This window comes from Pollicipes pollicipes, unplaced genomic scaffold (genome assembly GCF_011947565.3).
Source record: "Pollicipes pollicipes isolate AB1234 unplaced genomic scaffold, Ppol_2.1 Scaffold_266;HRSCAF=296_pilon_pilon_pilon, whole genome shotgun sequence".
Taxonomy (NCBI): Eukaryota; Metazoa; Arthropoda; class Thecostraca; order Pollicipedomorpha; family Pollicipedidae; genus Pollicipes; species Pollicipes pollicipes.
The window spans coordinates 290,762-306,293 of NW_023596155.1; the positions used below are offsets into that span (position 1 = coordinate 290,762).

At 47.3% G+C, this 15,532-nt stretch overlaps 1 long non-coding RNA gene across 1 annotated transcript; it reads left to right on the forward strand.

The window, feature by feature from the left end:
* Nucleotides 1–486: 486 nt before the first annotated feature.
* LOC119114577 (uncharacterized) lies at nucleotides 487–13,436 on the forward strand. Its single transcript, XR_005096045.1, has 3 exons — nucleotides 487–693; nucleotides 1,424–1,453; nucleotides 13,358–13,436. It is a non-coding gene; the product is annotated as an uncharacterized LOC119114577 (long non-coding RNA).
* Nucleotides 13,437–15,532: the final 2,096 nt, after the last annotated feature.

The window sequence follows — 15,532 nt, forward strand, 5'->3', positions numbered from 1 at the left end:
TTTGTACCCTGGGAGCATTCCAGCGACTAAGAACCTGATGAAGCGATGAGTTACCTCTCAAATAAATGAGACGTGTGATGCTTGTTTTGGGTCGTGCGATGAAGCGGGTGATCTTCTAGGGAGGTTTCACTTTAGGTGTTCAAGTTAATCGTTGGGTGTACTTGTCCTCACCCACGAACTATGCCAATGGTGCCAGTATGCAACACATGGATGCGTCACGTTTTCAGCAGGGTAAGATATATTTTATCATCTCGTGAGTTGTTTTGCAATTGTTTGAATGGTATGACGCCTCTGCATTCGGCAGAGCAGGCAAGCCGAAAAAAACAACCAGGAGTGGGTTTCGAATCCACTGTAGATATGTCCGAGAAAAACGAAAACTTGTAATGTTGCTGAGCTGCCATGATGGCTCCAGAAAAAAACGGTGGCTGAATGCTGAAAATAACCCCTTGTCGCACTGTTCCAGTCTCGTGTTTCGAATGGTGGAGGCAGAAGAGGAGTACGTGGAGCAGCTCAACATCCTAGTGACGGGCTTTTTAAGGCCATTCAAAATGGCGGCCTCTTCAAAAATGCCGCCGTGTAGCCACGAAGATGTCAATTCGATATTCCTTAACTCGGAGACACTGTTATTTTTGCACCAAATATTTTTGAAGGGCCTTTCCGCCCGAATGGAAAGCTGGCCGACATTGGTGCTGGGTAAGTGCAAAGCCAACGAATGGCTTCGATATATCTGTCCTCTCTTTTTGTCTTGCTTCGTATGTAATCTGTATGGGCCATAAAGGAAGCGGCATTTTTCTATAAATATACGGCATGAGCATGGGAAATTTACGATACTCATTTGTTAATCCTACAGGGCAAAGAACTCTTACTTGAGAGCGTTCTTTTGCCACGAGTCTGCATTCCTGTTCTTTTCTATTTGTGTGTGTTTGTGTGTATGTATGTGTGTATGTGTGTGTGTGTGTGCGTATGTGTGTGTGTGTGTATGTGTGTGTGTATGTGTGTGTGCGTGTGTGTGTATGCGTGTGTGTGTGTGTGTGTCAATGAATATCGGTTGGCCGCATTCTGCTCGTAACCATAAGCAAGAAGTAAGCTATACTGCTAATACACCGATTCCAGATTAGCTAATTTATCCGTGAAGATGTCATGTCTCATAGAAAGTGCGCAAATCATGATGCAGAATGCGGTTTTACCGATAAACAACTCTACGGAATGAATGGGCAAGAAGACATCTCGATTGGTAAAGTTTTATGTTTCATAGCTTCGGCATTGCTTTCTGGAGTTTTCCAAGGTGCTTTAGCGCTGGGTGTAGGGTATCCATAAGCATTGGCTTTGCTGCTCCGTAGTTTAACTGGCCCCCAAGTCAGCTAGTCAAAGGTGTCGCGGGTGGACTGACACCTGCCTTACACGGGTCTTACCTGTTTTGCAGATAACTACCGGCCTATATGTGCTCCATTAGGTATGTTGTGTATAGTTGCTAAGTCTTGTCAATGTCGTGGTGCCACTTAGTAAACTGCAGTCTAGTTGCTCGTGTCCTTAATTGCATACTGATCTTTTGACAAGGAGTTGGGCCAGTCATGACAAGCACACCAAATCTCCCGATTGGCTCGGCCTGTCAAACGTTCGGAGAGGAGGTGAATGCAGGTGATATTTTAGAGAACAGGTGCGTAGAACTGTGCTGGCTGGTTCTACAATCGCATCATGCAAACAGTTGATTAAATTCCTCTCAAAATATTACACTTGCTGTTCACTCCGAAGACTCCGAATTTTACGCTGTTGCATCATTGCACCATTTTGAGGTTTATGCAACGAAAAACATTTCATGCATGTCTGTCTGTCACTGCCGATATTTTGTAATTGTTGAGACCTATTTCAAGAAGTAGTGCCACGACGTCTCGTCTGTTGAGAATCTTGGCACATCTTTGGGTGCATGCGTACGAAATTCGCTTCGGTTTAAAATGTTAGAAGGTTTCTGTGCTGCACCAGGAATGAACAACGCTACGTAGCATCACAAAGTCTTGGTTTGATCACCTCAGTTCACCCATCCGTAATCACTGGCAAGCGAGGAGGCAATGGCGCACACCACCATAGAAATCAAATACATTTGCGTAGTGCGTGAGTATCAGCACCAATAGCACAATGTGGCATGGGTTAGTAGTAGAACTGTAACCTTATTTGACACGTTATGATGTTAAATTGCAATACGGTAGCCTCTTGACTTCATTCTCAACATAAATGGAATACACCAGTTGCAAAACTTACTCAGGACTTGTCACTCGTTGATCATGCAAACTTTTGTACTACATCTGCTTTCGAGACTGACACGAATACTGCACCGTAATCTTAACAGCACAGCCTCAGAGAGGTTTGATATGGGATGTTCATTGCCTAATTCTACAGATATGGCTATATCTGCTGACGGATGCTCGAATGTTTTTCACAAGTGGCCTCCGCTGTTACATGCTTTTACCACTCCAAATGCTATTCATCACACCCGATGAAACGTGGACCTAAAGTCGCGGCAATGGCAGCGATCACGTTACACAAACTCAGACGTATAGTTGAGGTGTGTTTTGCCGTTCATGGCTACAATTGTGCCTGATATTTTCAGATGGTCTACTTAACTTGCAAAGTATCAAGTGATATGCAAAAGCATCGAGGTCTTTCTTTTGACTGCACAACTTTTGAACGAGCTCTCAAGCTTTGATATTTCAGGTATCTGTTACATTTTAGCCTTATGGTAAGCTAGGATGGGACCATAAAATAACCACAGTAACAACGTGTTTCCTATTTACCCATCTTCACCGTTGCACGGTTGTCATTTGGTATGACGTGCTGTGTACCCTTTGCGTGATCCGTTTCATCAGTATTCGTGCGAAGAAAATCGGCAGTTCACGAAGAATACGTGTAGGTATATTTCATTATGGTGCATGACTTCTGAATATGTGTGCAATGAAGAACTCAGCTCGCTTAACGTACTCATCCATAGCGCGCAATCGGCAAAAACAAATAGCTGGATCATATTGTTTTTGGCACGTGAGACACAAAATTACTAGGTAAAGAGAAGCAGTTTATTGAATCCTTGCCAAAGAGCCAATAAGCCACAGGGGCCGCGTGGCCATGCAGGAGGAAATTGCAAAGTTTGTAGGCTATTTTGGCTCACAATGCGGTAAATGTGTCCAAAACGTTTCACATAGATAAAACAGAAGTAAAAGCGTCATTCCTCGGATAAAAATCAGGAGAATGGAAATACAGACGCGTTAATATTTCCGCAGCACGCCTTTATCGAAACTTTAGCAGAAGTGGTATTGTTTCGATAAAAGCATGCTGCCGAAATATGAACGCATCTATATCTCCATTCTGCTGTTTTTTCTCTCCGAGGAATAGGCTATTAATACTGTCATGTTATGTGAATAATGTTCCTCGCAAATGCGCTCAACAACTTATGAAGAAGTTTTGCATCATCAGAGTAAAATGAATTGGGAGAGCGGGGTGCGGCATGTTTCGGGTAGATCGGATCGTGCACTCTGGGAATCCAATCTTCCTTCGTGGAGATATAAATTAAAATGTTCTTTCTGACTGTCATGGACTAACGATCTGTTCATTTGTTTCCCAACAGCAATGGAGTCTTTGCGTAGTAAGGAAGCCTAAACAAAGTTGCCCTTCCAGCCAGAGGCCAGTTTTGGGCAAAAGTAAACTAGTTTCACTGAGTGAATACGGCTATATCAGCGAGTGATCCAATCGTCGTGAGGCACACTTCATTCAGATCGATTGCGTGTCACGAAAATAACTTCGGAGACAAATGTTGTCTTTAAATGCTTTCTGTAGCTTCCTGTTTGGTACTCTGGAAGCATCAATTCCTTATACGGAGCTACACATGGTTTCTTTGGCCCGCCTTGGAATATACAACGCTATTGCCGCCCCAGTTTCTTTCCAAAGTGCATACGTCAAGTGCCTCGAGAATTGTAGTCTCTTGTATAATTGGTTGCAGTCTCTATATGATAAAGAGACTAAAACCTAATACAAAATGTGCACATGACCGAAAAGAGGCGTTCCATTCAAAGTCGGCCTTTCATTTCGCAATTAGATCAGACAAATGCCAGGTTGCTGTCGTTGAGCGACATCAGGACAGCTGGGATAGCGCATACGACACCTTTCCCCATCCTTGCCCCAAGACGCCACGTGTACCATTTCATCGCGATCAGTGCAAGATAAGCCACATGGCTGTTGCTGCACTTAAACCACAATACGATAAAATACACATTAAAGGCAGCGGCTCCTTCTGTTCACGTTGCTCATTGCCACGTGAATAACTCCCACGAGTTGGCAAGCCAACGTTTAAATTCTGTATGATATCTCTGCCGTCCAAAGGTAAAATCTATATGTTAATTTTTGGCCACTTTGCGCTTTTTATGTCATGTTATTCATGTACTCATGCTGATTTCAGGTACGTAACAATTGGCTGAAATTTCACAAACTTTTACCCACTCTTTAGCTAAAAGTGTGTGAAAATTTCAGCTATTGGTTTAAATATCCGAATGCAGCATGAAAAACAAATCAGAAGATAAAAACGCGAAGTGACCAGAAATGAACACATGGGGTTTTACCTTTGGACGGCAGATCTGGCCAGATACTGGAACTGAGACAATTACATGACTAATGTAATGAATTCCCGGGAACATGATGAAGCCTATTGAGGACAGGAAGATGCCCATTCATTTCATGTTTGCTGTGTTATTGGGGATCGTCGGTGTGTTCTGTGGTGCGTGTCACGCAAAGCAGAGCTGTGGTCGCTGTTGTCATCTGCGGCACTGACGCGCAACGGACTGTGTTCGCCACTCACGCCTTAAACAGCTGCATGCCCTGCTTCACCATGTGACACAGACAGGCCACAGCTCTGAAGAAAACGTGCAACAAAAGTGTCGACCGTGCACGTGTTTCCAGTGTTCTCAACAAGACAAGCCGAGAATGTCAGATGCGAGCCTTGGAATAGAATCCTCATATCCGATCCTCGACTTGGCCTTTCATCAGATGTGCTATCGTCGCCTTATGCCATAATATTCCCACCAATAAGGTATGATGCGATGTCATCACGCTCAAAAGGATTAAACCCACTCAAAGACTTCTACACACGACAGGCGCAGAAGGTTGTCACATGTATCCCTGCATCTGGGTATCTTGCTTTTTAGCAGCCGACTGCTCCTCTTATTGCAAATCATGTGCACAGGGCTGGCTTGCAAATTGATGAAGGTCAGGTAAGCATTATGGCGTACATCCTACCCAGCATTTCCGCACCATTTGAATTCGACACTTTGGAAATAATTTCAAAGGGAATAAATGGAAGCTGAGAAAAGGAAAAGCACTGCAAAGACGAAAGCTCTGTTCAAAGGAAAAGGAGTGTACTTTCAAAGCAATTTGGATGTAATGCGCAATCAAGCAACTAGAAGCGCAACTTCGTCCCCCCAAATCATACGGAAAAACAGCATGATTTCTTGTCATTGAAGGTCTAAAAACGACAACGGATGTTAACAGCACTAACTGGGTGCAAATACGGCCGTCACCATCAGCTCCATAGGGCGGTAACCAACTGCAAGCTTGCGTCGCTCCAAAGTTTGAAGGCATGCAAAGCTTGCCTTTCAGTTACAAAAGGCACGTAATGAGAGACAAACCAGTGGAGCGCCATGCCCCTCAATGAGGCTTTCCACTGTAATAGAAATATAATATCCTATGACTCAAAGGCTCAGACACACTGGGCTCAAACACCTTACTGAATACCTTATTTTGATGTAGATAGTCATTGCGTAAAAAATGCAGACTCAACCTCTTTGCAGTGGTGGATTTGCCTGAAAAGTGGTCTTTTAGTTTTGCCTAGAACGAAAATAAATTGTCAAAAAAGCAGCTTTTCATCACCAACAAATCCTGGAGAGCTGAAATATTACCAATTATGTGCTTCGCCTTGAGCCATAACATTATGGGCTGAAATACCTGCCTTACATAATGAAGCCACCGTCGTCTTGCGCTCGCCTCACGTTGGATCCGCGCTAGCGCTAAATCTTCTCGGAGACATCACAGCACCTGTAGCAAGCCTCTGGCCGGGAAAGTTTCAGCAGAATCGACAACTTTTTCTACGTTTGATCAGCAACTATGTTTTCGCGGTCCAATCCTTTTAAAATATCCGAAATATTTGCATTATGCTAATACATGAAGACGCCCTTCCACCTTCTTTACTAGGAACATTACGTCCCTGGTGATATGACGTACTGATATTGATTCAGTGTGTCGAGACCACCAACAAATCGCTTCTGTTGAATGATGCTGCCGTCCATTCATAGCCGCCATCCATAGCTGTCCATTGACATGGACAGCTATGGATGCAGATTACTCCTTAGGCAGAGCTCGGTCATGTGCGCGGAACCCACACAAGGGTGGGCCGATCTAACTCGTAAGGAGATCGTATCGTCAGCTTCGTGCAAGCGAAGACGTGGAGGAGTTATGTACCGAACAGGGTTGCGACACGGCTTGGCTGACCTTTGGCTAGTTCCCATCCGACCTTCTTTGTCAGTCGGAAAAGCAACGCGCCCTATCTTGAGACACGCACCCATTACTGAACCTGGATTACAAATCCGGCAACTCGCTGCTACACCACAGGGACGCAAAATGGCAATGTGTGGTCACCCCAAGCTGCCGAACGTAGCTGCACCGCATGGTTTTTGTCACGCTTTTGTCAGGGCTTCGTTTCTAGGTCGTAGCTCGTTATGGGCCAAAGGACAAGGATGTTTTTTTAGATAGTTGCCTACTGTGCCCGCCCGGGTGGAAATTCCTGTCCGGCGGGCGCTGAAGTAGTTCGTCAAGAGGGCCCACACGGACGCGGTTGGGCTCAAGTCGCACGCTAATCAGTATTTGGGGTGCATGATCACAAAGATCCCAAGCCCGTCACCAAACGGCGCATCTGCGGAGCAAAATCGACCAGTTCAACCAGGTGTGAAACTCCAGAGCACAGCGAACAGCTTTGTTCGCAGAATGGAGCGGGTCCCGACAGCTCTTTTCACACTGTGCACTTGGAAGGCTAGCCCTTCCGCACCCGGCCAACACTTCCTTGGAAGTTGTCGACGGATGGCCAGGTCCAAAGGAAGTCTCGGGTTTGAACTTTGAACCGGGAACGAATGCCGTCCGAAAGTTGCTTCCAAAGGTTGCCCACAATGACTTCACCCAGGGCATGTGCCTGCTCGGGAGCTTGCGGTCTTCCAAACAAGTGGCGCGGATAAGTTCTTTTAAAAAATCGATTTCCGCCATCGCACTACATTAGTATAACATTGAGGAACAAAGGGATGGAACAGGTGCTGTATAAAACTGTGAGCCCTTCCGGCCCTGCACACATCTTAAGACGAATAAGAAATTACAGCTTTACTCCTGATCAGTCATATGGCGTGCACCACACCCCAGATATTTCAAAAACACCGGCACTAGATCGACCAAACCATAACTTGAGCTCTCACATGATTGTTTTTTAGCTGCACAGGGTGGCATTGAGAGCGGTGCATCATAGGGCATTAAGGGCATTGCCTTGAGATATTGGTCACTTCGTATTTTACAAAGTGGCACTGCTCTTTCATTACCGCGAGGGATAAGGCTGAAAAGGCTGTGGTGGTCTTTTTGAGAGTGCTCTCTCGGAGGATGATGCCTCCTCAAGTAGCACCGTTTATTAACGACCAGCGTACAGTAAGAAAGATGAGGTCACCGACGTAGGCTGGAAGCCAACAACAGATCAACGAAAACGACATGAAATGAAGGGAAGTGGCGCCACCAGAACGGGAAAAAGGAGCGGGTCGGAGCGTCCGAACGGGAAAAAAGGAGCGGGGGAGCGTCCGAATCGGGAAAAAAGGAACGGGTCGGAGCGTCCGAACGGGAAAAAAAGGAGCGGGTCGGAGCGTCCGAACGGGAAAAAAGGAGCGGGTCGAAGCGTCCGAACGGGAAAAAAGGAGCGAATCGGGGCGTCCGAACGGGAAAAAAGGAACAGGCCGGAGCGTCGGCATGGGACAAAGAAGCGAGCCGGGGCGTTCGACGAGGAAACGGAACGGACCGGGGCGTCCGGACGATCGTGCCGCGCCAACGACAGCAGAAGACGAGGGGCTACGCATTATGCCGATTTTGCAAACATGGCTTGTGAAGACGCGATGTTGAAATTGTCTGCTGAACCACATAAACTGCGGATGACGAGCTTGTCGAACAAAATCGCTGATGGGCTTCCGAACGTCTCGAAGATGAGCAATCGCTCCGGCGTCACGGGGTGATCGGCGGATGGCTTACTTAATGCTGCTCCGATTGCCTACAGAGCCATCGCGAAGGCATGAAACAGCTGGTCGATCGCGGCAAGATTGGGGACAGATCGACAAGTAGCGACAGAAGGATGGTAGAAGAGAGCCCCACCGCCAGCAGATGTGATTGAATGCCTGGATGCTTTTGCGACGGAGGACGACCGAGCCCTAACAAGAGGAGCAGTAAACCCGTACCGACAAACAATTACCTGAGGCAATGGCACCAGCATTAAGCCATTGAGGCGTGGAATACGCGCCACTAACAGTGAAGGGACAGTTGTGCGGCTAAAGAATTGACCGACTTCATCAGTGACGAGGATCCAGATTCGGTTCTGCTCGGCTCCGATGGAACAATATTGATTATTATCCGATATGAAAGTGGTTATCGACGGAATGAGAGCATGGCTGTTCAACAGTGAGCATGCCGCATTGGCATTAACGAACTCCCCGTGATGCATGTTTTCGATACTGTCATACAAACATAGTGTAAGCCTAAAAATATGTGAAACTAGTAAAACTAGTGGGCCAACTAACACATCCAATCGGCCAAAGCCATCTGGAACGACAGAATGTGAACAAAAACCAGTCGTATCGCTCAGGCTGCGTCAAGCGGTTAAGTCTGCATCAGTCGCATTCCCAGCAAATCTGCTGGAAGCTGACCAAGGGCTCTACATCAAGCGAGATGGGTTGAGAGGTTTGCTAATCGAATCTTCTGTGTTACAAGGGACTGGTCATGGGGTGCCATCGTGAGAACTATTGGAAACGGTGCTCGCCGACCAACAGCAGGGAGTGAGAACATACTGCCGTGGAGCAGACCCAGAGATATCAAAGCAGAGCTGAGGGTGGACAGGAGACAGCGGAAGTACCTAAAGTCGGACGATTCGGTGTGTCCCAAGATAGACTACATGGTACAGCAGTGCAAAAACCTCATAAGTTGGCAGACAGCAACGGTATCCGAGCCCCGCAATCGCGTGGCGTTGCAGTGACGAAATGCCGGAAGCTGTGGCAACTGTGATGACTTCGGAACTTGCCTTGTGCTCACAGGGATTCTAGCGGGGTGTAGAGCAGGCAGCAGACGCGTCTGGGAAAACGATCCGGAGAAGTTCGGATCCCGGTCGGACTTGCCGGAGCTCGAGTCGAAGCGCGGCTTCTCTGGTCAACAACTGGTCTGGTCCTCTCTGGCGCTCAAACCTCCGCGTTGCTCCGCTATGTCGAGTTCCGCGATATAGCTTACCAAATACTTTCATGTCTGTTGCTTTAGAATGTTACTTTCTGTGTTCCAATGAAGAATGCAGACAACGGACCACGTATGTCTTTATAATGCAGTGACCATAAGGTTGAGGGTGGCATTCGGGTGGGTTTTTTAGAACAACAGCTGACAACTGCAGTTTGCTGCTACCAAACGTTGAATCAAGAGGCTACATTATGGACAGAAAGTTTTCACTGTGCTCCCCTCCACAACCACTTAGACCTGAGTATACCCCTGATAAAAGTGCCATGAAGTGTCGCTGACAGGTGCTAGTAAATAGTTATCTGTCCATCTTTAAATAGCCATCTGTCCCATTTCGTGTCGGAAAGGAGCAATGAAATTTAGCACCATTTACATAACACCAATCTTGAAGACTGCGGAGAGTTCAACATCCGAATCCCTCGTGTCGGAATCAAAAGCTTATCAAGAGGCAGTCGTAAGGCGGAGCTGACATTTTAGGTTTTTATCATTTGCGTCTTTCTTTTGCTTGTTTCCTACTGTATCTTTTACCCCGCCCCACCGTCACAATCTCACTCTGGATCGCAACAAAGATGCCGTCAAGGCCCAGACTCCGGGGCCGGCGCACCGACCACGGAGGCAGCTGGCCGGCCACCGCAAGAACAGGACGATTTCCACGCTGAAGGGCATGAAAACACACACACTGCGGCGTGGCCGGAGCAGATTGATGCGCTGGTATCGAGGATTCCATCTAGTTATGTAAGCTTCCGCCGCATAGCGTGAACGTCACCGCCATGGAGATACCCTCCGGTGAACACGAAAACAGCTGGCTGCGGCCGAAAGGTCGCTGCCCCCGACGGCGTGACGTCAGAAGTCCATCAAAAGGCGGACACCGGCAAAACGCCGGAGGCGAGGTGCTCTGCACGATGTGCTATAACCGGACTCGTTTCAGACGGTTGTAGCACGGGAAGCCCCCCCCTCAAGCAAACTCTTTGCGTCGTTATGTCCTCATCTCAGCCCTTATCTAACCCTGAGCGGAGGAGCTGCCGATGCGTCGCTATGAAAGAGGCACGTGGTTGCAGCACGGTATTAAGTGAAGTTTTCGTTGCAAGCCGGCAGATTCAATGAACGTCATCAACGCATAGTTATCAACCCACAGAAATTGATTTAAAAAATTAGCAAAAGTGCAGGATGTTGGAATATTATTCCGGCCAAAGCAAGCAGCGTGGAGCTTTGAAATCACTACCCCTGTCCCCGCAAGGGCATAAGAGCCTACAGAGAAAAATCTTGAAAAAGTTTGCAAAACAGCATAGTGCGCAATGTTGCATGCACATTCACCCGACTGCAACGTCACAGATCTACGCCCAATGTGACTCAAAGGTCGCTCCAGCGGACATGAGGTCAGCAGACAGGTGCATAGTGCCAAATTCAGAGAAGAATGATGGAAACTTGCAGAATTGCACAAAACATAGCAATGTTGCGTGCACGCATCCCGCTGAAAAGCTACACCATTTCGTTATGTTATTTGGTTGGAACGTTTGCGAAATGTTGGGACTATTTACAGCCTTACGCATGTGATGAAACCTCACGCAACGTCAGCACTACATTTCCTCATGCTATTGATCCGCCTAAGGTTATGTGCTTCGTTGTCATCGCTTGATCCACCTAATTGTCCTCTCACTCAAACCTATTTCAGTCACCAACATTCGGGTTTCATTCACTCCCAATATAATAAGCAGTGGCGCTATGCTCGCCACGAACCATTCCCGGGCTTGAGGCAGATGCTGTCAGCTCGCTTAGCGGTAGACTGGCAAAAGGCAAGGGATCGGAAGAGCGCTGACGACCGTGGAAACGCTCAGAGCAAGCTTGGCGCTACCAAGTCAAACTTAGGCGAGTGGCAGGCCTCTCATCGCATCAGAGGAAGGGAGGCAATTGGCCCGTGCCGAACCCGCGTAGGTCACATACACGGGACGCATGGGCTTCCTCCCGTCAGCAGGGAAAGCACCAGCATGTCGTCGCTGTGGTCACGCGCTGTCCGTCACCCATGTCCCTGGGGAACTCCCTTTCTTTGCCACCGAGTGCTGTCGTCCCTGTAGCCGGCATATGCAACGTAGATTGCCCTTGCGTTCACTTGTAAGCAAGGACCCCACTATTGACATGAGAGTAGTTCTTGCGTTTTTAAACGACATTGACTTCATGATCATTTGATCTTCTGAAGTCGCATGACCCTGGTTGAAAGCACCCTAGCTGCACCGAGCTTACGTGAGCTGCGTGTGGGATGCCTTGCACAATGCGTGTTGCGGGCGTTTATTTTACACAACTTGTTCTTTTTGGCACGCTTCGGAAGCCCACAACAGCAACTTTATATGATAAAACGCGACATAGTTTCTACACAGCCACAGTTTGGGCGCCAAGTGACCGCGGCTCTCGACGCGCCTTAAGCTCAAATAGCAAAAATACATCATCACGAGAAGAGCTGCGTTAAAAGCTCTGATGAAACGTGAGCAGGTCCTACCGCTCCGAGAAGATATTTCAAAAGTAAGTATACCAGACGAAACTAATCCCCGGTAGGAAGAATTTCATTTGGCGTGACTCGGGCATCACCAGATACTTAATTCAGTTCCAATCATTCAAACTTTGTTCATTCGCAGGCATAATGAGTTGTAGCGTTATGCATTGTCACGAGAGAATCTGTGTCAAATTATCTGTTAAACTTAAGCAGGTCCTCCTGCTCCGTATGCATAAAGTGAAAGCAAATATACTTGCGAATCTAATCCATGGCAGAAAATAATTTTATCTAGTCTTACTGACGTCGACAAAGTATGAATGATCGCATAAGCTTTGCGCTGTAACATGAATGTAATTACATCGATTGCCGCGTAACAGGCTAAAATGGGACCGATACACTCTTCACCCGTCATGCATCTCGATTCTACCACCCAACAGCACCAAGCATCGGATCCCTGCATCCAAAACTGCCCACAGGTTGCACCCCTCCTAACTCCCACCTCTCGCTGGAGAGCACCCACACTGCTGGTGTTAGTCCACGGCCTGCGACCCGGCCCCGGCCCCGCCCCGACGGCGCGTCCGGCACTGCCCGGGGCGCACACAGGGCCGCCCGCCGCCGGCCGCCGCACGCGCCGCCGGCCGGCGCGTCTCCGTGAACTGCATGCGGCATGCTGGCTGTTGATAACGGACGTAGTTAGCGGAGACAGGCGTCGGCCGAGCAGCGCGGCCGGCACCAGTGCTGCAGACCAGCTCCGGCTGCCAACCGTCCGGGATACGCCGCAGCCGCGCGGGCCCGGCGCGGGCACGGCCGCGCTGTGCACGCCCCCCTTGTGGGACGCGGGAGCGTCCCTGGGCGTTTAACCGGGTGGTGGAATACGTTTTAGACAACGTCAGCGGTGGGTTGAGGCTACTGTTTGTGTAGGTGACGTTGGTCGGATAGTATGGTTCATTTTCTATGTAATACGGCGGTGTCGGCCAAAACTGCAGGGCATACATGTAGACTTGTATTTCTTAAGAAGATCCTCAACCCTGCCCCCCATTGTGTCTTTCGGCCTCAATAGATCCTACATCATGGAAAAGTTGTAAAGGCGAAAAACGGCAAAACCACTGTGCCTTTGGGAGAAGCGGTCTCTATCAACCAGGTCAACTCATCTATGAAACTGCGTTTATTATTTGCGACTTTACTGTCTCAACGACTGTGTCTTGTACAGATGTAAAGCGTGCATCCAGGTGTCCGAGTAGGCCATTCATTGCATTGCTGGATGGGTTTGGAGTTGCTACTCGAGCACTCGAGCTCTGCCGCCGCGCCTGAGCTGTTTTGTCACCGCTCCAGGAGACCTGTTCGACATGCTGCTACCGATGCTGAGCATATACCAGGAATATGTTCGGAACCATCACTACAGTCTCCAGGTCAGTGCGTGCATGCCAGGCACAGAGCGGGCGAGTCCGCTGGCCGGTCCGTCGCCCGAGACATGCGACGCGGTGATGTGCTCCGCTTACCAAGGGAAAATGGCGATTCGCCGCTTGCTGTGCTGTTAATTCCGTACCCAGACAACATGAAAGCAAAAACAAAAAAATATATTGAAACAAAAATGTGGTAAAGAAAAGTAAACCAGAAAAATACAAAGAAGAGTGGCTTAATGCGCTAAAATGCACGAAACAAAGAGAATAAGAGATGAATACAATTGTTTGTAGATGTTATGTTATGATATGTATTTCAGTTCTATTTTGCATTGTGACATTGTCACCATTATATATTATATGCGTACTAATTTTGCACAATTTTACAACAATTTGTACGTTCTAGGTTCCATACGTGGGAAGATATTGTCCATTGCAGTAACCAAGATATGACATCCTCTCATTGCTTACTTCAGAGCATGTCATTTCCTTTAAGCTCTTAACCCATGACACTGGATATGGATGCACCATGATAAGCAGTTATTTTACGATATCAAACCATCCCAAGGTAACCAGATTTAAGAGAAAAAGTTGTGGAGACGCGAGACGTGTTTCATTAAATACTGCTAACGCAGAGTCATGAAGGAACGGCAACCGTTGTGACGGAGCGGTCGGAGAGCATAAATCACGTCAAAACCTTTCGGAAATTGTTCTACAACAACTGGGTATTTCTGGTGATTTCATGCAAATCAGTGATAATTAATTTATTCTCATCAGTGTCGACCACGTTTAAAACTTAACAGACTCGGACGCTGGCCCATTTGAATGAGATCAGACCTTTGCTTTGCATATTACCCAGTTGAGATGCGATTTTAGAACCAGGTTTCCAGCAACATCTCATCACCTTGGAAAGGAAATGCACTTGAGCACGTACACATAGTTGATGCGCCGGGATGAATTATTAGGCCGTTTGTTCGGGTCTGAGGTAATTCAAAAATGCCACGTCTTTGATCATGGACTCCATAACGGTTATATCCCTGAAGCGTTCGCCCGGATGGTTGTTCCACTCTTGTGTCACCCATGTTCTGCTGCAATACTGCCAGCGTGAAGAAACGAAACACGCAAACAGAGGCCTAAAACTTATGCATATGTTATGACGCAGAAATCTTACCAAACACGACGCCATTGCCATTGTTTTACCGGCTGCTCTGAGTGATCCATAATAGTCAGGCGCAGACAAAAACACAGGCAGAGCGAGAGTTAGGACGACGAAAGTTAGGTTTTAGGAGATGCAGTATGCTAAATAAAATGCAATCTCACCACGTCCTGTCAACAATCAGGTAATCTGTTTTAGGTATATCTCGCCTTGTTCCATTCCATGAAGTTGGCGCCTTGTTGACAATGGGCGATGGAACCCAGCGAATGGTGACTGCGCCGCAAGCATTTCGCATCTAGCGGCGAGTATAACCAGCCAGCTGCGACATCCCGGTTCCCACATTAGTTCCCCACAAAAAACTACAGGAGTGCGACGACATTGCTTCTTCTGTCAGTTCTTATACACGACATAATGCTACATGCCAAATGTATATTTCAAAAATCGATACCCGCCATCACCTCTACCGCCAAAGCTTTTCAGTCTTTGCTGTATACACGACATTGCCCCTACTGTAAAGACTTGTATGCGACATTGGCGCTGTACGGTACAACTTTTACTTCATTGATATATATATATATATATATATATATATATATATATATATATATATATATATATATATCTATCTATCTATCTATCTATATATATATATATATATATACATCTCTCTCTCTTATCTCTCTCTCTCTCTCTCTCTCTCTCTATCTCCTCTCTCTCTTCTCTCTCTCTCTTCTCTCTCTTCATCTCTCTCTCTCTCTCTCTCTCCTCTCTCTCTTCTCTCTCTCTCTCTCTCTCTCTCTCTCTCTCTCTCTCTCTCCCTCTCTCTCTCTCTCTCCTCTCTCTCTCTCTCTCTCTCTCTCTCTCTCTCTCTCTCTCTCTCTCTCTCTCTCTCTCTCTCTCTCTCTCTCTCTCTCTCTCTCTCTCTCTCTCTCTCTCTCTCTCTCTCTCTCT